Source organism: Dendrobates tinctorius, unplaced genomic scaffold, assembly GCF_039654945.1.
Source record: "Dendrobates tinctorius isolate UK_male_01 unplaced genomic scaffold, ASM3965494v1 ptg000245l, whole genome shotgun sequence".
NCBI lineage: Eukaryota > Metazoa > Chordata > Amphibia > Anura > Dendrobatidae > Dendrobates > Dendrobates tinctorius.
Window position 1 is genome coordinate 7,566,046 of NW_027361912.1, and position 25,746 is coordinate 7,591,791.

Here is a 25,746-nt window from a genome sequence, read left to right on the forward strand (position 1 = left end):
ACATTTAGTGGCCAGAGTCAAGCAGCTGCTGCAAAGGCAAATAAAATAATGGGATGCATTAAAAGAGGCATAGATGCTCATGAGGAGAACATAATTTTACCTCTATATAAGTCACTAGTGTGACCACACTTAGAATACTGTGTACAGTTCTGGTCTCCGGTGTATAAGAAAGACATAGCTGAACTGGAGCGGGTGCAGAGAAGAGCGACCAAGGTTATTAGGGAACTAGGGGGTCTGCAATACCAAGACAGGTTATTACACTTGGGGTTATTTAGTTTGGAGAATCGAAGGCTTAGGGGTGATCTTATTACAATGTATAAATATATGTGGGGACAATACAAAGACCTTTCTAATGATCTTTTTACTCTTAGACCTGTGACGGGGACAAGGGGGCATCCTCTACGTCTGGAGGAAAGAAGGTTTAAGCATACTCACAGACGCGGATTCTTTACTGTAAGAGCAGTGAGACTATGGAACTCTCTGCCATATGATGTTGTAATGAGTGATTCACTACTAAAATTTAAGAAGGGACTGGATGCCTTTCTTGAAAAGTATAATATTACAGGGTATATACACTAGTCTCCTTAATATTGCGTTGATCCAGGGAGCTAGTCTGATTGCCGTATGTGGAGTCGGGAAGGAATTTTTTTCCCCAATGTGAAGCTTACTGTTGCCACATGGGGTTTTTTTGCCTTCCTCTGGATCAACATGTTAGGGCAAGTTAGGATAGGATATGGGTTGAACTAGATGGACTTAAAGTCTCCCTTCAACCTTAATAACTATGTTACTATGTTACTATGTTACTATGTCACGACACACACTGTTGGCAGTGTATAAATAGAGGACCCTTTGCTAGGGGGTGTCGGAGTGATTTGCAAATGTGGCGCCCCCAGGAGTATGGTCGCCACAGTGGCTTTGCCTTCCTCCAGGGAAGGGTAATGCCAGGCTTGGAGGCAATGATGGGTCTCTCTCGCAGTCAATCCATACATGCAAAACAGTTTCACTCCAGGCCAGCAGGGGGAACTCTGAACCGGGATTAAGGGGAGGAGTGCCCTCTGAGGGCCAGGAGGAAGGGGAGTCAGTTAGTCTGCGGAGGGTGAAGTGTGCAGACGTGTACAGAGCTGCTGGGGGTTGAGCTAGGAAAGGAGAGCTCCCTTGCAGTGAGAGCGCAAGAACTGGAGCCTGGTCTCCACGGCTGTACGGATACTAACCGTCCTACAGCAGATACCAGAGGAGTAGGAGGCTGTAAATGCCCTACTCCCATCTAAGACTTGAGGCACAACAGCAGCTTGGATAGAGAGCCAGGACTCCATAGAAGGGAGTCCCCGAGAGAGGCTACAGCTGTCTGCCATGCAAGTAAGGTTCTTGGGAACATCTGACAGGAGGAACCTCAGAGTAACTTAGTACTGGAGTACTTCATTCAAACAAGCGCTAGGATTGAGACTGCACAGCCCGTCTTCTGAGAGAGAATCCCTGAGTTGCTTCCAGGCTAGCCTGCTCTAATACCATCTGTAATCAGGACCCTGGACTGCAGTTATCAAGTAAAGGTACAGAAATTGCACCCCGCTGTGTCTTGTCTGCTTCCTACCCTTACGGCACTGCTACATCACCATGCCATCCACCTCTACACTGCCCTGGGACTATAGCTTCACCTGTGGGGAGCTTTTACACCCTTGCTGCACCCTACCATCAGTCCCAGCAGATCTGCATGCAGCGTCGGCTTAACACCTCCCTTGCCGAGCACCACAGGTGGCGTCACAAACTTTTCCATTCCATTAACTACATATACATTTCCCCATTACTTGGGCGCCCAGGGCCACGGACCGGGTCACCACTGCTGTGACACATTCACCTGACACCGGCCCGGTACCGAGTACCCCACAGCCCTGGGAGGGCGACGCAATTTGGCGTCACGAACAGGATTACAGAGCCCGGTATCCCCGGGTCCTGTCTGCCATAGACTGTGTTTGTGTAAAAGACAGTGTGAAATTGGCGCCAGTTGCCGTCATTGCCGCGCTGCTTGGCGCGCGCGGGAAGAAAGAGGCGGGCCTTCATGGGTGGAGCCTGCCGCAGAGCACGAAGAAGTGAAGTGCCATGTGGGAAGAGAGGACAGCGTGCGAGAGGAGGTGGAGCTGAGACCTACAGCCCGGAGCTTCAGGCCTGTGAAGCGGCCGCCGGTTAGCTCACCTAACCCCCGGCCCTGGCTAACGTTAACTAGGGGGGGGGAGAAGATGTCCGCGCCAAAGGGCGATGCAGCGGCAGGCGCCGGTGCCAACCCCGCAGCACCGCCAGGAGGAGCGCCTGCCACAGCGGTCTCCATAATGCCGCTGTCTATGCTCTACATACCGGGAGCGGCCTGGCTACTGCAGTACTCGGGTGAGTCGCATACCTTGAGTGAATTTAAAGAGAGACTTGTGCAGTTTGGTTAAAGTATACCCTCTGTCTTCTGAAAGCAAGAAAGTGAGTATCCTGATTGGACAGCTAACGGGTGCAGCACAGAGAGAGGTGAAAGCCTGGCAGGACACTGATAAAGAGACTGTTGCAAAGATCCTGGCCAAGCTGAGAAGCACCTTTGACACCCGCACTGCAGCTGAAATCAAGATGTGGTTCTTTGGCTGTAAACAGAAGGCGCAAGACAGTATCAGGGATTATGCTCTCAACCTGCAGGAGGCGCTGCGAGCAGTTAAGCAAGTTGATCCTGACAGTGTAAAGGAAGAAGATAAACTGTTAAAGGAGCAGTTCATTGAAGGACTCCTATCTAGTACCCACAGAGGACAGTTGCGCATTATAACCCTGCAAAACCCTGATCTGAACTTTGCTGATTTTAAGGACAGGGCTATTCGGGGACTGCAGGAGTCCACTGACAGCTGTCCAGCGCCCCCTAGGCGTCCAGCGATCACCTACCATCAGGAAGCAACATCTTTTCCTTCCATCCCTGTGGAGGCTGATGCACAGAGTCTGGATAAAGATCCAACTGAGGAGCTGCGTCTTCAAGTCCAGGAGCTGACCAAAGGGATGGCTGCACTTACCAAAACCGTGCAGTCCCTACAAGTGTCCTCCAAAGAAAAGGTCCAGCTTGCTTCCAGTCCAGAGGATGTCCCGTGGCTCCAGAGGAGGAGAACCCCGCCACTTCGAGGAAGGAACAACAATCGCTATGACCAGGACGGACGTCCCATCTGTCGTCGCTGCTACAAGGCAGGTCATCTTGCCAGGTACTGTCCTTTAAATGAGCAACCCCTGGGGCAACGGGCCAACCCCCAGGAGTAGGATCCCCAGGCCCAAAGAACTGGAGAGCTAAGTATGTGGGAGGGAGACCAATCCTTCCTGTGGTGATTGACGGCATCCCCATGAACGCTTTGCTGGACACTGGCTCCCAGGTGACCACTATGCCATACATTCTGTACAACAGATATTGGGCTGATTCAGAGCTTACCTGTGGCCCAACTGATGAACTGACAGTAGTTGCTAGTAATGGTCAGCCTTTACCGCAGATAGGATGTAAAGAAATTACTGTCAAAGTGGGTCGGGTAGAGCTAAAGTCTCAAGGTTTAATAGTTGTTGATATTGACCGACGTGAATGTAATCCCATGATGACTCTTGGTACAAATGTAATTGAAAACTGTCTGTCCGAGGTTATTGTCTTGTTGCAACAGGTGGCTGAGACTGCTGGCTCTGGAGAACAACGAGTCCTGCAGAAGGAGATCCGAGCCCTGATGCAAAGGCAACAGGTAGAACTCTCTGGCGGAGAGATTGGCAGCGTCAGAGTGAGTGATGCTTTTCCCATTGCAATATCCCCCAGATGTGAAATGTTGGTTTGGTGTCGGGCAGCTATAGGTCTTAGAGGGAGAGATTACCAGGCATTGGTAGAACCAGTATACTCTGAGAGTAGGCCCACTGTCCTGACAGCCAGAGGGGTGGTTGATGTACGAAAGGGGAGAGTACCTGTACGCCTTTTGAATTGTGGGGAAGAGGAAGCCACAATACCTCGGTACGCCACAGTTGCTAAGCTGCTCACCGTTAATAACAACTCTTTGCAGGCAGCAGAACCCTTGGTCTCATCCGATCAGGTGGAGGACAATGGCTCTGTGAAGCAGCCAGATGAGTGGTGTCAGCAACTGCAGGTGGGAACTGACTCTACACATTCATACCAGAAAAATGGGGTTTACAGAGTGACACAAAAGTATGAGCGGGTATTCAGCAAACACCCACTAGATTTTGGCAGGCAAAGGGGGTTCAACATCATATCCCCACGGGAGACCATCCACCCATATAGGAGAGGTACAGACCTATACCCCCAACACAATACCAGTGTGCTAAGAGTATGTTGAGGGAGATGAAGGAGGCAGGGGTCATCAGAGACAGTTGTAGCCCCTGGGCAGCTCCAATAGTGTTTGTAAAGAAAAAGGAAGGTACCATGAGAATGTGTGTTGATTACAGGAAAAGATGCCTACCCATTACCTAGAATTGAGGAATCATTAGCTGCACTTAAAACTGCTAATTACTTTTCCACCTTGGATCTCACTAGTGGGTATTGGCAGGTTCCCGTGGCAGAGGCAGACAAGGAGAAAACAGCATTTACCACTCCAATGGGTCTCTGTGAGTTCAATTATATGCCATTTGGGCTCTACACTGCTCCAGGAACATTTCAACGGCTGATGGAGTGCTGCCTGGGACACATGCCCTTTGAGACGGTCCTGTTGTACCTGGATGATGTCATTGTTTTCTCCAAAACCTATGAAGATCATCTGGAGCACCTGGCTGAAGTGTTTGAAACTTTGTCCAATTTTGGCCTGAAGGTGAAGCCCTCCAAGTGCCTCCTCCTGAAGCCCAAGGTGCAGTACCTCGGTCATAGCCACCCCTATGCAAAACCTTCTGGTGGGGCAGTCCAAGAAGACCAAACAGAAAAATTCCACCTTTGAATGGACTGAAGAGTTGGAATGGTCCTTCACCAGATTGAAGATGGCTCTCACAGGAGACGAAATTCTGGCCTACCCAGATTATGACAAACCCTTTGTGCTATACACAGATGCCAACAACGTGGGACTTGGAGCAGTACTGTCACAGGTACAGAATGGGAAAGAAAGAGTGATCTCCTATGCCAGCAGGAAGCTGCGCCCCTCTGAAAGGAACCCTGATAACTACAGTTCTTTCAAGCTGGAGTTCCTTGCATAGTCTGGGCTGTCACCGAACAGTTCAAGCATTACCTAGCCCCTGCCAAGTTCACTATCTTCATGGACAACAATCCGTTGACGCATTTGGACACTGCAAAACTAGGTGCACTGGAACAGCGATGGATGGCTCGGCTATCGAACTATGAGTTTACCATCAAGTACCGGGCAGGGCACAAGAATGCCAATGCTGATGCGCTGTCCAGAATGCCTAACCTACCAGATGCTGGAGAAGACCCTGAGGCTCTTGAAGAGATAGAGCTACCTCCCTTCCTCCGGCCACTTGCGGCCCAGCGTGCTCAAGGAGTGAGAAACAGACGGTCTGGCTTGAAGGAGGTCACCCTGAACCCATTGCCCCATCATGATTGGGCAGAAACGCAAGATAGTGACCCTGCAGTTCGCCTGGTGAAGGAGCTGCTGACCCGAGCTGACTCACGTCCAGAGTCGGATGCTCCTGAAGAAACTCAGCAGTTGTGGAAGGAGAGAGGCCGGCTGTTCATTTATGAAGGGAAGCTGTGTTGGAGGAGTATCAATGCCCGCACTCATGAGCTGGTTTGGCAGGTGATAGTCCCAAAGAGAGAGGCATCAATGGTCCTGGAAGCATACCACAATGGAGCTGGACACTTCGGATGGAAGAAGTTGGAAGTATTGCTTCAAGAGAGGTTCTACTGGGCTGGTATGAGGAAAGCCATTGAGAAGTGGTGCCAGGAGTGTGGACAATGTAACCTGCGCAGAAAGGATCGGGACAGCCAGAGAGCTCCCCTACAGTCAATCATCACCAAACAGCCCCTTTAGTTGGTAGCCCTGGACCATGTGAAGCTGGTTCCAAGCCGGTCAGGCTACATTTATGCACTTACCATTGTGGACCACTACTCAAGATTCCTGGTAGTTGTGCCTGTCAAAGATCAAACTGCCAGGACAGCAGCCAGAGCATTCCAGCAGCACTTCTGTAGACCGCATGGGTATCCTGAAAGAGTGCTGACAGATCAAGGTCCAGTTTTCGAGGCAGAAGTGTTTGAAGAATTCTGTAACCTGTATGGTTGTAAGAAGATCTGGACAATGCCGTATCACCCACAGACCAATGGCATGTGCGAGAAGATGAACCAGGTAGTGATTGACCTCCTGAAGACTTTGCCCTTGGAGGAGAGGAATCTGTGGCCAGAGAAGTTGCCCGATCTGGTGGACCTCCACAACCATATTCCAGTGAACTCCACCAACTGTACCCCAGCCTATTTAATGAGAGCCAGACCTGGTAAGCTGCCTATTGACTTAGACATGGGAGTCCTGACACCTGAAGTAGCATCACCAGAAGCTGATTGGGACACGGAGAGGAAGCAACAGTACCGGAGAGTTCAAGAATGCGTGGAAAGGAGTCTGGCTCAAGCAAGGCAAAAGCAGGAGAAGCTTTACAATCAAAATGCACCTGCCGTTCCTTTGTCGCCGGGGGAGGAAGTCTTGAAAAGGAAGAGAAGATTGCACAAGTTGGATGATCAATGGGAGGCTGAACCTTATACCATTCTGCCCTCGAACTTTGATAATACTAAGGTATGCCTTGTGAGTAAAGATGGAGGAGAGACCTCAGCAGCGGTATCAAGAGATCATTTGAAGTTGTTTCCTGACCAGTTGAAGGAAAAGAAAGAGGAACCAGATAACATCCAACCCATAGTGGAAGAAGAGAAGGTCAGCACAGTGCTTGGAGAATTTCCTGTGAATTAGACTAAAGTAAACGATGCTATAGTGGTTCCAGTGTTGATATTTCCTCAAGTTGTAGCACAAGAAGTGACTCAAGAAAATCAGGAAAATCAGGCAGCAGATGCCACACCAGCAGTGGAGCCAGAGAACCATCGCCCTGCCAGTGGTGAATCTGCCATACCCCTGGTGAGTCTAAGAGTCGGTAGGAGAATGCTACCCAGTTTGCCCACACTAGAGTTACGCAGGTCTACCCGCACCACACAAGGTATACACCCCTTAGATATCGCATATAGCAAAATAGATGTAAATGTTGAAATTCTAAGTGTAAATATGTAACTGTTTTTCAAGTTTTGTGCCTACAGGTAACCTGTAAGAGTTTCCTTTGGAGTTTGTTTTATGGACACTGAACCACAGGACTTGTGTGTGGTCAAAAACTTTTACCATTTGCCCAGGAATGGACCATGGACATTGATGCTTGGACTTGCCATCATAGTACCATTTTTGAAGCACTTGGTTTTTGTACATTTTTCATTTTTTTTAAATCTTGTACAAATAATATTGTTCAACTGTTTATATGTTATTCATGTTTCATGTTTTTGTTCAGCCCAGGAGTGCTGAATTGCACTAGGGGGGAATGTGGCACCCCCAGGAGTATGGTCGCCACAGTGGCTTTGCCTTCCTCCAGCGGAGGGTAATGCCAGGCTTGGAGGCAATGATGGGTCTCTCGTAGTCAATCCTTACATGCAACACAGTTCCACTCCAGGTCAGCAGGGGGAACTCTGAACCAGGATTAAGGGGAGGAGTGCCCTCTGAGGGCCAGGAGGAAGGGGAGTCAGTTAGTCTCCGGAGGGTGAAGTGTGCAGACGTGTAGAGAGCTGCTGGAGGTTGAGCTAGGAAAAGGAGAGCTCCCTCGCAGTGAGAGCGCAAGAACTGGAGCCTGGTCTCCACAGCTGTACGGATACTAACGGTCCTACAGCAGATACCAGAGGAGTAGGAGGCTGTAAATGCCCTACTCCCATCTAAGACTTGAGGCACAACAGCAGCTTGGATAGAGAGCCAGGATTCCGGAGAAGGGAATCCCCGAGAGAAGCTACAGCTGTCTGCCGTGCAAGTAAGGTTCTTGGGAACATCTGACAGGAGGAACTTCAGAGTAACTTAGTACTGGAGTACTTCATTCAAACAAGCGCTAGGATTGAGACTGCACAGCCCGTCTGCTGAGAGAGAATCCCTGAGTTGCTTCCAGGCTAGCCTGCTCTAATACCATCTGTAATCAGGACCCTGGACTGCAGTTATCAAGTAAGGGTACAGAAATTGCACCCCGCTGTGTCTTGTCTGCTTCCTACCCTTACGGCACTGCTACATCACCGTGCCATCCACCTCTACACTGCCCTGGGACTATTGCTTCACCTGTGGGGAGCTTTTACACCCTTGCTGCACCCTACCATCAGTCCCAGCGGATCTGCATGCAGCGTCGGCTTAACACCTCCCTTGCCAAGCACCACAGATGGCGTCACGAACTATTCCATTCCATTAACTACATATACATTTCCCCATTACTTGGGCGCCCAGGGCCATGGACCATGTCACCGCTGCTGTGACACATACCCCTGACGAGTACCCCACAGCCCTGGGAGGGCGACTCACAAGGACACCCAGAACTGCCTTTAAACTTGCAGTAAAGCAGGGGAGGTAGAAAAACTAACCACTCAGAACAACTCTGTACATCTGGTTGCAGGGTGTCCCATCCTGCGAGCAGAGTTTGCAGGCATCTCAGGGGACTGCTTAGTGGATTTTGAGTCACAGGTAATGACCATGCTCGAGTCGTAATTCAACCGTTACTTTCAAGCGATGGCCAAGCCAGAGCGGGAGATGTTGATCTGGGTAACAGTGGCAACAGATCCCCATAATACGGGTCATGTGGATGAATGTGCGGCTATGTGGACAAGATGAGGGAAGAAAAAGCATCCTGCTGGCTCCCGAGCCATTCAAAGAAGATGTACTGGTGATAATGGCCATGAATATCTTGCAAGAGTTGGACTAGATCAAGTTCACTAAACGGAGGCTTAGCTACTGGAAACAGACCACTTCGTACAAACCCACATAAAGAGTTATCCGAGTGCCAAGAAGGGTATCCCTCACCCTCCCTCCTTGTCACGAGACCATACTATCACTGCCTGTGGGAACCTCCTGCAACCTTGAATGTATGGAGGAATTTTTCGAACTGGTGGGCCTAGGAAAGGTAGGACAGAATGCCCTGCAGTGGTCTAGAATGGATGAGTACTATTAACAGCCATGAATTTGGGACAGAAAGAAGTCTGCTTAACCCCAGGAGCGGAGATGACTCATGTGTTCCTTCATCAAAGCGAAGTGCTGAGTCGGAAAGAAGTGACTCTGGCCCCGATAGATGATAGGGTCTGGACCCAGGCAGTCACAGCCAAAACAGAAGAGGCAAAACCGCAGAATGGAATGAGCAAGCCATCTTGGCCCAAATAGGGGTGGATGTGAAGGCTCTCAATCCGAATTATATACAAGCAGTTTAAGCAATGCTGTAGGAGAATTGGAATGTGTTTTCCCGCCACGCTGATGACTTCAGCTGCACAGACCTCATCATCCATTCGATACCGACGGGGAACACTTTTGCAATCCGAGAAAGATATCAACAGATACTTCCCAAACTGTGACAGGAGGTAAAGACCTTGTTGGAACAGATGTTGGATTCAAGAGTGGTGCAGAGAAGTCAGAGTCCATGGACAGCTCCACTGGTGCTTGTCAAGAAGGACTGAACCATTTGTTTTTGCATGGACTACAGGCAGTTGTCTGTGTGCACCGTGCGAGATTCATACCCCCTGCCACGCATCAAAGAGTCCTTAATAACCCTAGGGAAGGCTAAATAGTTCTCCATTTTGGATCTAGCTAGCGGGTACTGGCAGGTACCATTGATAGAAAAAGTCAAGGCAAATACAGAGTTCAAATAGAATTCCATGCGGGCTATCCAATGCCCCAAGTACCTTCCAGTGGCTGATGGAGAAGTGCTTGGGTGACATGAACTTTGGAGCTACTCTGATATACCTGTACAATATCATTGTGTACTCCACTACCTTTCAGAAACACTTGAACAGACTTGGGCAGGTACTTGGGCAATTATGGGCCTAAGGCCTGAAGGTAAAGCCAAATAAGTGTTATCTTTTCAAGAAAGAGATCAAGTACTTGGGACATCAGGTGTCCCAGAATGGAGTCCTGCCTTCCCTAGACAAAGTAGCTGCAATACAACAGTGGCCAGCACCCAGAACCCTGCGGGAGTTGAAAGCATACATTAGATTGACCGGGTAGTATCGGCGGTTTATGAAAGACTATGTGAAAATATCTTGTCTTCTGAAAAAGCTGCTAAGAGGGACAGCTGGGCTACCCAAGAATCAAAGCATCCACTGGGATCAGAACCAGGAGGAAGCCTTTCAGACCTTGAAAAAAGGCCCTGACATTGGCCCTCATCCTGGCTTATGCTGATTTCGATAGGCCATTCTTCTTATACACTGATGGCAGTCTCTATGGACTCGGGGCAGTCCTTTACCAGATAAAGGATGGGCACAAAAGGGTTATCGCTTATGCCATTCGGTTCCTACAGGATACGAAGCGAAACCCCCCAATACTACAGCTCAGACTATACAGCAAGGCTGAGGACGGCCACCTTTAAGTGGGAAGACATGTAGGAGTTCAGCCACTGCTAACAACTGATTTACACTGTGACTTTAAGAGACAATGCTCCCCTCTGATTTGTGTGCACTTGTTTAGTCCTTTCTCCCCTGCAGCTTGCTGTGTGTTGGTTTAGAACAAGGAGCAGGAAATGTGTTGGGTCAAGAAGTGAAGAGGGAGTCTCGTGTCTGTGCTAGGGTGCTGTAACAGCGTGGCCCAATTATCGGAAGCCAGTTAGGAAGTTAGAAGAGAATAGTTTGTAGAAATTGTTTATACTATTAATATTGAACTTTGCATTGCCATAGCTGGAGCGCAGTAAAAACTGTTAGTTTTATTTTCCTGCATATAATACTCTGTCTTTCAGTAAAGCCAGTGTTTTCTTTCTGCCACCTATTCTACTTTATCGTATTTGAGTCCTGCCTGCTACAGGTGCACCATGTGCCTAGGCTTGGTTTGGACAGTCACTTATGCTATGAGGTTTTCTTTAAGACTACCTGGATGAAATCTACATGTCATTTTCCATCCAACAAAAGTATCCAGGCACACCATTATGTGTTGGCCACACTTTTTTTTTCATTCACTACCTAATTTAATTTTTGTCTTCCCTTACAGCTCTAAAACTCCGTATGTATTTAGTTCCTGCAGTCTCACCGAGTATCAAGAGTTCATTTTTCGCCAGATGCCACAGTGCTTGAAAGTTAAACCATCGAATCTAAATGTTTTATCCCCCGCGGTGTGCGGAAATAAATTCCTAGAGATGGATGAAGAATGTGACTGTGGCACCGTGCAGGTAACAACTCAGCATTCTTAAAAATATATACATATTACATGACATAATAGCTACTAATGTTGCCACAAGTAGCATGAAACGGACATGTTATCTCGTGACAAATTATCCTGCTGCATTCTAGAATAAATATAGTTCAGAAATAAGTCAAGAATCGGGAGTCAACAGGGCAGCTCCCACTGGCTTCTCACCTGCTGGTTCAACTTTATTGTCAATAAAACTTGGATAGGGAGAAAAATGTAGCTGAATGGGATGATAAAAAAATTGTTGGAACTGCCTCCTCAACTCTTCTCCCCATTTCCATTCTCTATTAGCATTTCACCGTCCAGGTTTTATTCTTTGGGAAACATGGATCTCCTCATAGGTTCTCTTTAAACCAGTGGGTTATACAAGGATATGCCAGAGATGCCACAGTGAGAGATACTTTGCAGCTACTCTCCTCTCTAGGTTATAGGTAACAGAGCACTTCTGTGACGCTAGTCACTTCTCACAGCTAAGCTATGAGTCAAAGTGGTCAGGGAGTGAAAGGTCAGAAGTCAGGAGGGTACGTCATAAGCAGAAGGAAGAGACAAAAGCGTAGTCAGGTAATGTTCCAAGGTCAGAAGCCAGGAGGGTAATAAAGCAGAACTGAAGGGGTTAAACAGGCGGATGGTCAGAACGAAGTCCAAAGACAGGCAACAGATCAAGCAAACAGAACACAAGGTACAGGGAGCACAAAGCACAAACCTCACAAGATGAATATACATCTGGCAGAGGTCTGGGAGAAGCTGCGCAGTTAAGTAGGCATGCAATTACCCGTGATAGTGAACACCTGAGACAGCCGACGCCTCCCAGTCCCAGATTGGCTAGTTGAGCTGTCAATAAACACACCGTAGTTCAGCACACCCCTGAAACAGATTGGACGGCCGAGCTGTCAGTAACTTCATCCCAGACACCCTGAGGGGTGGAACCGTGACAACCTCACTCTTAATTTGAAGTTCCCCAATAGAGTGTTTGAAAATTGCTTTTGCTTTTTATTTTTTTTTAAGATAGACAACCCCCTCAAGGTATTATGATTAACTCCAAATATTAATTTTTTCACCTTAAGTTTTTTCCATCTCCTTCTTCCAAGAGCCCAAATCGAAAGTTTATTTGTATGGTTGTGGGCTTGAATTTTTTTACCATATGATGTACTTGTAGCAGTGGTGGGAGTTAACGGGGTACTCCCTGATACCTAAGGGTTAAGATGTATTTTGATGCATTTTATGTAATTGGAATTCTCTGGGGGAAGAGATCCTTGGTGCCCCGCCTCCCGGTGCGGGGATCTCAGTCACCCGGTTCTGCTCTCACCTGTCAGGCATTGGGGGTGGGCATTGCCTGGAAGTGCTATCCATCACCAAACCCCGCAGCAGCTGCAGGGGGGAAATAGGCAAGCAAATAGATGGCGAGAGGACATGGCAGGCCTCAGTTAAGCCCGAGGTGCATCTTCAGGGTCCCAGGGCATGGGGTACCAAGACAATATCTTTTCCCGAGGGTCCCTTCGGGTGGGCAGCTGCAATCAGCACTAAGAAGGATGGCTAAGGAAGGTCTGTTGATGCAGGATGCAACAGATTGGCACCGGTGTGCAGGAGCCTCCTCACACATGTCTGATGGTAATGGCAGCCATCTTGGATCTACTGTTTTTTGTTTTATTAAACTGAGTACCCCTTCTAATTACTTCTGCACCACTGATTTTACAATAGTTTTCCTTTTTTTCCCTCGATTGCAAAGGATGTCCCCTTTTAAAAAACATGCAAATCTTCCCTTCAACTAAGTGGGCGTATCTCATAAAACTTCTCTATTTCTGCATTTTCTTTTTCTCCGCTGACTCAGCCAATCAAAACACGGCCATGCCCACAGACAAGTTTTCTGTTACACCTTTAGTTGTATGAAGTGAAAATATGTATCCTTATTACCAGGGGGCATAACTTTAGAATGGGGCTCACTGAAGAAAAAGAAATATTGTTCCAGAATCAGTGGAACAGCTGCAATTGAAGGAGGTGCTCAGTTTACATGAAAAGATCCAGTAAAAGTTCCCCTTTAAGGGGTTGAACAGCAGCTAGCTCAGATCACATGTGTGATGGATGCCGGCTGTATGACAGTTTCCCGAGGCCACTTCATACACTTGTATCTGACTTGAGATGTACGTTGCGATGGGGATGAAGGCCACCATACTTTTCCCAACCAATGCAAAATAAATACATAATACTATATGGTGTAAACTTAGTATTAAAGCTACTAAAATTATAATTAAAAGCTCTCTTTCAAGGTATGTTTACTATTTTGCAGGAATGCACCAATCCTTGTTGTGAGGCCGCCACATGTAAGTTCAAGGCTAAGGTCGAATGTGCAGATGGTGAATGCTGCGATGATAAGTGTAAGGTGAGTGACGCTCCGCATATTGGAAATACATCAGTTTCCTATTACACTCCATGACTATATGGGGGGAATGGGGGTATGATTTGTATACCTACTTTATGTCTGATGAATGGGGAAGTGGCATGTAGTATGTACAGCAGAGGGGGCTTTACACAATGGAGTGCTGCAATCGTTCCGGAATGATTACTGTGCTCATTGGGATAGTAATCCGCATGCGGGATAGTCCAGGCTTGACCTCCATACAGCTCCCTTCACCATGGACTGATTAATTTGCATGGTTGCAAATATACGTAAACATGTACTTTATTCATCACTGTGTTCCGGAGTTCACAAAGTTATTTCTTGGCAGATTATGAAAGCAGGTACTGTCTGTCGGCCCGCTAAAGATGACTGTGACCTGTCTGATGTGTGCGACGGAAAATCTCCACAATGTACCCAAGATCACTTTATATACAATGGTCGCCCATGCAAAGACGGCCAAGGGATCTGTTATAATGGACAGTGTCCAACAATGGAAAGTCAGTGCAATCAGCTATGGGGAGCAAGTAAGTAAAGACAAGTTCTGCATTTACATATCAGATTATAGGTTGCTTTAGACTTTGCCCATCATGTAGGTCACACCTTGTCTAGGATTAGAAAAACATGGCTGCTGTTAGGGCTGGCGGAACACACCAAATAATAAAATAATAGTAAGGTGCTACAAATGGAGATTCAGTGGCGCTTGTGTATGAGTGTAATTCCAGCAGCAAACACTAAGACACCTGTCACAAGGGTGTCAAAGAAATAAGGTAAAATAACTAATAATATTAGTGTGCGCTTGGAACACTCAAAGAAGAGGGAAATCTAAATTGGGTGGTTATAGAAAAAAAAAAAAAAAACCTCTTATAAGTGCTCTTTATGTAGCTGGATAATAGCGAGAAAATAGCAATTAGTAATAGTTAATTGTAAGACCTCAGAAGAAGTGCTTAAGGGAAAAAGAATATATATAGATGCTGGTGGCAATCTTAGTTCCAACCTGAACAATCACAAACTAAAAAGGCATGAGTGAGGGTAAAAACCTGAAATCACTGAACAGGTTATATACTGCAGGGTAATTCTCCCTGATAGTAGCTTAAAAAAAAAAAAAAAAAAAAAAAAGTCAGAGTCAAATTGCAGCCTGTGAACGGCTGTGCAGAGTAGCCGCAATAGTAAATGCACAAGTCAGAGAGCGGTACCTGTAAAGATAATGCGATGCGAAGTCCTCACTCCAGTAAGCGGTGCAAGTAAAATAGCGCTTTTTGCTCCAGCGCTTGGAAAAGGAGGGGTGGGTTTGTACACTGGGGTATAGACGAGATACAGGGCCTGCCCCGGCCGGTGGCAGCCTCCTGTCAGTGTACCTCCAGCTGTGGAGCAGACGTGAGCGGCCTCTCGTGCTCCCGGCGTCTGTGAGCTGCTCCAGGTATACAGGACCTTCGTGATGTGAGTCAACACATGACCACGTCATGAGGAAGAAGACAGTTAGTCTTTGAAACATGTTGGAAAGTCCATTGGTCCCCGTCGCAACCACCAGCAAGTGAAACTGACGTGGTCATGTGTTGACTCACATCACGAAGGTCCTGTATACCTGGAGCAGCTCACAGACGCCGGGAGCACGAGAGGCCGCTCACGTCTGCTCCACAGCTGGAGGGACACTGACAGGAGGCTGCCACCGGCCGGGGCAGGCCCTGTAACTCGTCTATACCCCAGTGTACAAACCCCCCTCTCCTTTCCCCAGCGCTGGAGCAAAAAGCGCTATTTTATCCTGCACCGCTTACTGGAGTGAGGACTTCACATCGCATTATCTTTACAGGTACCGCTCTCTGACTTGTGCATTTACTATTGCGGCTACTCTGCACAGCCGTTCACAGGCTGCAATTTGACTCTGACTTTTTTTTTTTAAGCTACTATCAGGGAGAATTACCCTGCAGTATATAACCTGTTCAGTGATTTCAGGTTTTTACCCTCACTCATGCCTTTTTAGTTTGTGATTGTTCGGGTTGGAACTAAGATTGCCACCAGCATCTATATATATTCTTTTTCCCTTAAGCACTTCTTCTGAGGTCTTACAATTGACTATTACTAATTGCTATTTTCTCGCTATTATCCAGCTACATAAAGAGCACTTATAAGAGGTTTTTTTTTTTTTATATAACCACCCAATTTAGATTTCCCTCTTCTTTGAGTGTTCCAAGCGCACACTAATATTATTAGTTAATAGTAAGGTGCGTTCGCAGCCCGGGGTCCACCGTGCAGAGGTGGTAAACTGCTGCTTAGTAATGGCGGATGGATATAGCTGTATACAAAAGGTCACACATGGGTTAACGTCAGGAGCGGACTCTGTTACATCACAGAGCTGCCGTACTGTGGAACATAAATGCCGGAGCCTGTTAAGACACACAGCACTCGGCAAGAGAGCGCTCAGTAAATGGTCACAGAACTCAGCCCCAATGACACGAGGTCTGAGTCCCTCTAGACCTACTGAGCGTGCGGTGTCGCACCTGCGGATGCCTCTAATGAACACTGACCACGGAGGAGTGCAGACTATGTGCACCGTGGCGTACAGACAAAGCCACCGGTGGATGCTGATGCCAGTCTCTGACTCGGCCTCTACCTGGACCTCAGCCTGGGCACTAGCAGGCTAGGCTACACAACACATGCGTACCAAGGGTAGGGGTTTCATAATGAGTCATTCACCAGAGACATTCATACAACACTCACTCCACATGGTCTAATCTTTTTCTATATTAGCGCACGGTCGGGCGATCCTTTTATAGATGCAGCCTTCCGGCACCCTGATGGTCCAATACGAGCTGCAATAGGACCTGAGCATGTGACCTCCGACCTCCAATGAGAGGTCGTCCCACGGGCATGCTCAGTAGGAGAAAAGCAGGACTTAGTCCCAGGAGCGTTTGCTCGCCGCTGACACATGCATGGTACAATAGCTGAGCCTGGAGTAGCAACCAGACGCCTAACATTAGCCTGGGCAAGACGCTGGGACCGTCGTCTCTGCTGAGCAGGAACCTCTGTAGATGAATGGGAGACTACAGAGGACATGGCTTGAGATTCCCCCTGTGCAGTGGGAGAACCTCAGCATCTAACAGCTGCTCTCTTGCTTTTTGTCAAAAAAGTTCCAGTTCAACTCCAATAGTTCAATATAGCTGAGCAGGAATACCAGATGCAACCTATAGACGGGTGCAACACTGTTTCTGGGACAATGCAGCCATGTTTTTCTAATCATGTACAACTCCTTTAAGCCAAGTCTGTCTTTATATTAGAAAAAACCTCTTGACAGTGAGGGTGTTCAATGAGTGGAACAGGCTGCCACAAGAGGTGGTGAGTTCTACTTCAACGGAAGTCTTGAAACAAAGGCTGGACAGACATCTGTTTGAGACTGTTTAGTGAATCCTGCAGGGGGTTAGACACTGGACAAGATGACACTTGAGGTCCCTTCCAACTCTAGCATTCTATGATTCCATGATTCCATGATTTACAATAAATGTCTGCTCTTTTAAAATTAATGCATTATATTTAACAACTTCTCCAATCTTCCACTTGTCCCTGGATATCCTCATCTCAGTATTGCCAATACCTAATTAACACATTAATTTGCATATTAATTCACAATTTCTTTATATTATTATGTAAATTTACCTTTTGCATTTTTGCTTCTGTTCATTTCAGGTTTTCACTAGTTTTTTAACCCAAACTCCCAAACTAGGGATCTTTGATGCTCTTAGTTTGTGCTGTGAGAGCCATAGTTGGGTCAGGACCAGTGTCCTATCACCAATGGCAGCAGACCGTGCAGTGATGAAAAAGGGACTGCTTCCTCCCCCATCATTCGCCCTCTGTATCATTGCAGTGGGCACAATGACATCACTTCATCGCGCCCCCTGTGCCGAGCAGTTGTGACAACACTTCAAAACAAGGACTAAGGGGGAGCATTATACTATATGGAGGACTAAGGGTATGCATTATACTGTATGGAAGACCATGGGGGCGTGCATTATACTATATGAAGGATTATGGGGAGTGGATTACACTATATGGAGGAATAAGGGGAGTGCATTATACTGTATGGAGGACTTTGGTGCACATTTTACCGTATGGAGGACTATGAGGTTGCATCATAGTATATATAGAACTTTACAGGGTGCAAATACTGTACGGATGACTATGGGGGGTGCATTATACTATATGGAGAACTTTAGAGGATGCAAATACCATATGTAAGTCAATGTGGGGCCCATTATACTATATTGAGTGCTACGTGGGGCACATTATACTATATGAAAGGCCATATTTGTCCTATTATATTATATGGAAGGTTATGTGGGGCTGTTCTAATATTTTGAGAGCTATGTTGGGGCCATTATAATATTTGGAGGGCTATATTGGGGTCAATTTACTGTATGCTAGTAATTACGGTATACAGTAGGAAAGTTTGTGTGGGGTGCATCATACTGTGTGGAGGGCTGTGGGAGTCATAATACTGTTTGGAGTGCTAGTGAGGTCCATTATAACATGTGGAGAGGTGTGGAGGCCATTATGATGTATGTAAGCCCATTATGCTGCATATATGGCTGTGTGAGGCTCACAGTTGGGGGATCATACTGTGTTGGGGTCACCATACCCGGCAGGGTACAGTAAGGTCATCATACTGTGCATGTAGAGGGTACTGTGGTTCCTTTTTTCTGTAGGAGTATCATATAGTGCTTATTGGGCACTTCTGTTGGCATCATACTTTATGGGTGCTATGAAAGGGGAATCTATTTTCTTCAATAGGATGAAAATTACTTTGTAAAGTCGGCAAATTTGGAAGATATGCTCTTCTCTGACCCTGCTGAATATTATTTTTTTTTGAGGAGGGTGCAATTAGAATTTCTGCTATGGGGCCCCATGATTTAAATGTACACCACTGGTCAGGACTTAAGGCTGCACTACAACTCTCTGCTCAAAGTCTTAAGGTAAAATAAATCTAACTTTGCATAGGATTATACTCAAACTGAGGGAAAAAATTAGTGTCCCCTCCCCCCTTTTTTACCCCAGACCAAGCTTCTCCACAAATGCTCAAACCCAATTATCTTCCCTCAACTTGGGACATGTACAAGACCCTTTAGAAAAGCATTTTTGGAGTCCAGGACACCTTCCTTTTTCTGCTAGATCCCAGCACTTTCCAGAAGAGCTAGTATGTGCACCTAAAATACATGTTATATGCAAAAAATCTCATCTTTCAGAGAACTTGAAACTGATGGGCCCTGAACTCTCATGGGTCTATAGTATTGGTCCTTTCATAAGGGTGAGAAAACCTTTTGGGCCCCACTAGTCTCCAGAGCCAAGGTGCAACAACCTCTTCCCCTCTATACAGTCACACCCCCATCTTCACCAAGGAAGTAAGAAGAGTTTCTAGTGCCACTTATGGGAAGTATCAATCCGTAAAGTCAATATAGACCCTTTATAGAGCTCTGCCAGCTAAACCTGAACCCCTCCATTTACCAACACAAGTTTTGACTATGAGGCGAGTTGCAATATTGAGTAAAAGATGAGTTAGCACTGTCCACAAGAAGATAATTTACCATTAAGACACTTGCAGTATCAAATCCTTTTCCTGACTCTTTATTTCTAGGTGCAAAGATTGGAGAAGAAAGTTGTTTCGAAAAGAATCTAAGGGGTATCACCTATGGATACTGCAAGAAGGTGGGCAACACATATATCGCATGTGAACCAAGGTGAGGACAAAGTCCCAGAACCTTTCTACTCAAGGCCCACAGTAGATAGTTGTAGACCCTCACCAATTAGAATCATTAATATATATTATAGATCATCAGACAAGAGTGTAATATGTAAAAACAACAATCGAGAGCTTCATGGAAGGCAGCCCGAAATAAAGTACTAATGTAACATCTGTTTTACACAGCGACATTAAATGCGGAGTGCTCTACTGCTTTGGGGGTAATGACAGTCCCAGCATTAATGCTGGTATTGCCCATTTTGCAAGATGTCAGGCGGTAATTTCTGACGCCGGGATGGTTCAAAATGGAACAAAATGTGATGAAGGAAAAGTAAGTGCAAGATATGAAAGTGAAAAGAGCGTTACACTTTGCTATTCGCTTACATTTCAGTTGTTTTTTTAGGCTAGAATCAATTTTCTGTTTTAGAGGTGTTCCACACATCACAATCCCTCTAAGGCCGGGATCACACTACCGTGTGTGATGCGAGTCTCTCGCAGCAGCACCCGGCAGTGGTGTATTTCTATACAGCCGCAGCTCCGGTCCTGAGTGCCGGCGGTAGCGCCGGGTATTGATGCAAGAGACTAGTGCGAGTTTTTCGTACCACACACGGTAGTGTGATCCTTGCCTAAGGTTCATCACAGCAATCAGCTATAAACTTTCTTTTTATTAATCTGACCGCAAGTGTTGAATAGCCCTACAACACTCCCGCAGGAGAAATGGAGCCTTACACAATTTGCATTGAAACCAATAGGCTGCCCTAACTACTCACACATATGCCACCTCCTCATAATTAGAATTGGTTATAACCCATTCTCATTGTGAACAATTTTAACTTTTGCAATTTTGTTTTTTTCTTCTCTTCTTCTAAGATACATTACTCCTATTTTCCCAACAACATTGGCACACGAAGTCTTGTTTTTGCGAGTTGTAGTTATGAATGAAATCAATCAGTTTACAAGGTGATGACAATCATCTGTCTGTTCTGTTCTCCCAGGTCTGCTATGATGGAAAATGCATCAGTATCAACAGCGCCTACCGGTCAGAAAGCTGCTCTGCTAGATGCCCTGGACACGGGGTACGTGTAGGTCACCACCCAGTAACAGTGGTGATAGGCGCAACCAGGGCTTGGCAGCCTCTCTAAAGGCCTCCACACACATTAGATGAAAGTTAGCTTAATATGCCCACTGTCTGATGTGTATGGGGGCCATCGGACTCTCTCTTGAAAGATAATGCCTCCTGGATCATTTTGTTTTCAGGGGAGACAAGCCACGGTCAAACGAGTGTCTGTCTGTCTCTCTCCGATGAAAACACATGTATGCTTGGTTGAGCGCTTATGTGCATGGGGGAATCGGGAGAGACTGATGTCTGCTGAACTTTCGGCTGACATTTATCTTATGCGTATTGTCTCCTTGAGGGTCTCATAACAGCCACTTGCTTCACTTATATACTTTCTTTTTTGAGCAAATGAGAGTTTTTAGATTGTTTTTCTGAAAGCAGATGTCAAATAAAAAAACTCACTCCAAATAGTCAATGAAATTTAGAGGAATTGCATCCAAGTTGAAAGTGACCATGTCTTGCTCTTTTATTCTTGCTTTTTATTTTTCATAGTTTTTAAGGTTGAAGGTTGACCACCAAGTCCAACCTATAACTTGCAGTAACATAACCAAAGAAAAAGCAAAATGAGCAAGTAAATCAGACATGTAAATAACATAGGATACTTTGTTTTTACTATTTTGATCAAAAGAGCGTAAAAGTCATTCCACCGCAACAAAGTGTACCCAATCAGGATGGTCCTGTCTTATCTCTAGTATTAAAACCTTGCCTTGTGTCAGTCAACCTCAATGTAGATAAGGATAGAGCAGGACAGGTGCCCTTGTTTTTGCTATAACCTAACACGTAGATCAAGAGGAAGGCAAAAACCCCACAAGGCAGATGCTAATTGCCCCAAAATTCCTTCACAACTCCACATATGGCAGTCAGACTAGTTCCCTGAATTAACGTCCCATCCCAGAATCTAATTTTTTTTGTGAATCGCTCACTACATCATATGGCAGAGTTCCATAGTCTCACTGCTCTTATAGTAAAGAACCTCCATCTGTGATTATGACTGAACCTTCTTTCCTCTAGACGTAGAGGTTGTCACATTAGCTGGCCTGGGTATATAAAGATCATTATAGAGATCTCTGTACTGTCCCCTCATTTATTAGTACTGTCATGGCTCTGTTGTCTAATATCCTGAGCAAGGGATACTGTTATGATTGAGTCACCGTAGGAGGCAAAAACAGGAATACAAGCTAAGTCCAGAAAACCAGAGAAGTTGGCAACTATCAGATTGCAGACCCCTGAACCTATCAACACAACTAGCAGTAGCCGTGGGGGGTTCCTACGATGCCCTAGACCCCTCGAACACAGCCGGAGAATTAAATAGGCCTAAAGAAAGAAAGGGGAAATCTAAACTGCCCCAGAGCAGACCCCAAAGCAATAGGCAGCCCCCAACATATAATGACGGTGAAGCAAGATGAAAACACTAACACAGACAGAAAGATAGACTGAGCAAAGCCAGGGCCCAAAACTACCTAGATAGGAAAGGACAGGAAGGCTGCTGTCTGCAATCTGCCAAAACCCTATCAAAGACATAAGCCAACAAGCTGATATGAAAAAGACCCTGAAGCAGCTAGACTTCAAAAACTAAATCAGCACTCAGGTATTTTCAGAAGACAGAGCTAAAGGAATTCAGCACACCCCAGCAGGGAATGGCAGAAATCCAGAAAAACAAAGCAAACAAAGTCAAAGCGCAAATGCAAAAAGCCGAGCAGCAAACTTAGCTTTAGAGGAGCAGGAATTCAGACTGGTCTCCAAGGATCCCACAGAGAAATCACCCGCAGGGCAGAAGGGCGTCGGCAACCTTATATCCAGTCAGTAACTCCACTCAGCCAGTCATCATCATCAGCCTCAGGTGTTTGATAATCAGGCTCACTACCTTTCTTTACCAGAAGAGGGAGTTCCTCGGGCCTCAGTATTGAAGGGGAAAATGAACTCACAACAGGATACCTTCTCTGTCCCTAAAAAAGAAAGGGTGCCCTAGCTATCCCTGCTCCACGAATTACTTATAGTGGTGAAGACACTGGGGTCACGTACCTTGCTGAGCTCCTAAATCAGCCTTAGACTGTCCACTCCACCACCTAGGGAAGTTTGGAATAGTAGTGTATAAGAATACACTAACCAAACTAACAAGGGAAGATGGACAGGGATAAATCAATATATTAATCTTAAAAAATGCACTCACAAACAACAGATAGGATCACCAGGAAGTATAGGAAGGGAAAACAAAATATGAGGCGACAAGGATATGCTCACAAACTAAGCACCAAATGACAGTTTTAGAATAACACTCCAAACATCTCCTTAACAACCAACACCTCCAGCTCCAGAACCAGGCAGCATAAAATTAACACTGGCAATCATGATTGCCAGACATGAGTATACAGTATATAAGAGAGAGAAGTGGCCAATACTGAACAGCTGGGACTATCAAAGCTGGAAAGCTCCAGAAGCTCTCAACTGAGCAATTTAACTCTTGCACTGCTAATAGAAACCTGAACCATTTAATATGACCGTGAAGTGCTTCTAATCAGTGCAGGTGTACATGAAATCAGATGCTGCAGTCTTGTGGCCCCTCTTTGTTGCGGTAACCCATGACTAGTATATTCAAATAAGATTGAACTGTAAGCCTTCCTTTTTCCAAGCTGAATAGCACCAAGTTTGATGATCTATCTTTGTACCACAGTTCACCCCTGTCTTTAATAACCTTGATGGCTCTTTTCTGCACTTGCTCTTTAGTTTTATTTTTTATCCGCCATATGGTTCTATGTGTTTTTTTACTTGGTGTGCAAAATATGGTATTTATCAAAGGGGAATTACTCACAGGATTCACTGGGAACGTGTCTTTAGACTACTCTGTGACCAATGTCCCCTTGGTAAATACTACAAAAATGAGCTTATTGGTCACACTAAATAAAAGGCCGGAACTGCATGGCAGATTTAGAACCTCCCTTACCCCTCCGCCCCAAAGAAAAGCAAAAAATAAAAAACAGAGAACTTGGCGAGCAGAAGAAAAATATGAGCAAGATTTCACCTCTTTTGACCTAGTAATGGTTACTGTTTAAGGTGTCCACTGGCAGAAGCTTAGAACGAAAGGATCAGGGGTGAAATTCCACATGACTGATCACCACCTCTACTTGCATCATTATTCAAGCGAGGGAAGGTCCCATGCACATCAGTTGGTTGGCTAATCTCGCCAAAATCATTAGGTTCTGTCGACTTTCCTCTAATGTGCGCAGGGTCTATATGGTTATCAAATTGCATAGTCAGATTTTGCCCAATCCTGTGATATTTCATGGGCATGAGGATGACATTTGGGCCAAAAAACTTAAATGCACATTTCTTGACATGGAGATAAATTTCCGGTCAACTTACCACAGTTAATATTTACTCCAGAATTATATAATTCTCATTCCTGGCTGTATGGACAGGATATATGTATACGTCAGACTGTACTGAAAAGTTGTTTGATTTCCTTCAGGTTTGTGACCACCAGCTACAATGTCAATGCCGAGAAGGTTGGACACCACCGAACTGTGACATCTTCTTACAAACAAGTAGGTATTATAACAATCCCTAAAGGATATTATTTCCCCAAAAATACATGTGCATGATGTTACAGATTAACTCATCACCAGGTGAATACTAGGGGCTGAGCTACAATACCAGACACAGACTTGGACTTGTTGAACATTGTTACCATGTCAGCCAGGGCACATCTGCTATATATTTATCTCTGGCAAGGGAAAAACCAAGGAAGACATAGGTATGGTGTTTGGTGTGTACACCCACACCCAAACAACAGTCATTTTTCAGATTAAAATAACTCTTTAATGCCCATCTCTAGGAATGTCAATGACCCATTCAGGCAGAATGTTTGTATCTTTTCTGGTGTGCTGAGTCTTTCCATAATATATCCAAAATGGGGGAAGTTTATCTTCTACCTCTGAGCCTCCAGTAACTACACCACTATTTAAGTAAGATGGGAGCAGCGTAATATCAGAATTTGATGAGATGATGATGAATCAGTATAACCTTCCAAGGTCACACAAAGTAGGAGGCTGAGGCCTAATATCACTCTGCCAGTTATCAATATTTCTCCTGTTGTTTCAGACATTGCTATCATTGTGGTGGTCATCCTTATCTCCCTTCTTCTTGTGGCCAGACTTATCCTTACCCTCGTGTTCCGAAAAAGACGTGCAAAGAGGTATGTGTTGCCCAACAATTGGGTTTAGAGGTTTGCATATTTCTCCGGAAATGTAGTGCTACATGACACCTATTCATATTGACCCGCTCTTTTCTGCTGTTCTTGGGACAAGAGAAAATCTATGTAGACGGACAAGTGATGTCTGAAGGACTCCTACACTCCAGGACATGGGTTATATACTGCGAGTTCAGGCATTAGGGTGCAAAGATGTCCCCATCGCTAAAGAACCAGGAAAAAACACAATGGTCTTAGTGAGGGATCAGGGGAATTTGTCCTTTGAGGCACCACTGTGTTATCATTTACTTATTAGGTTCTTTATCTCTCCCTGCCATAGCCAGTTTTCAATTTTTGCGTTTTCCTTTTTTCTTCCTTTTTATGATGCTAGTCAGTACTCACAGACAAGCCATAAGACAGAGTAATCAAAAGATCTGGGGTCAGATACCAAGAGAGCTAGTTGTACATGTAACAATGTCCCAGCGATCCCACTAACGATCTGACATGGATGGAATCACTGGGACATAGTTAGCTGATCGCTGGTGACCTGTCACATTTCCGACTCACCAGCGATCAGGACCAGCGAGTAAGCTCTTATCCAAGGTAAACAGTAAACAGAGGGTAACTAAGAGCCGAGCAGCTCTTAGATACCCGTTGTTTACCTTGGAAACCAGCTCCCAGCATCGCTGATCGTTGGTCTCTCGCTGCCACACGCAGAGATGCGCACTGGCCAGCGGGAGACCAACGATCAAAAAATGGCCCAGGATGTTTGAGCACGATCAGAGATACCCGGCGGGGGGGGGTGGTCGCTGATGCATGTCACACACAGCGAGATCGCTGTGGTGTCACAAAATCGGCGATCTGGCTAGCGATCTCGCTGTGTGTGATGGGACCATAAGCTAAAGGGAAAGAGAGGCATAGTCAGATCACAGTACAAGGTCAGAATTCCAGGAAGGTAGCGGA

At 45.9% G+C, this 25,746-nt stretch overlaps 1 pseudogene; it reads left to right on the plus strand.

The window, feature by feature from the left end:
• LOC141060855 (zinc metalloproteinase-disintegrin-like VLAIP-B) overlaps positions 1-25,746 on the plus strand; it is a 176,698-nt pseudogene that overhangs the window by 121,974 nt on the left and 28,978 nt on the right.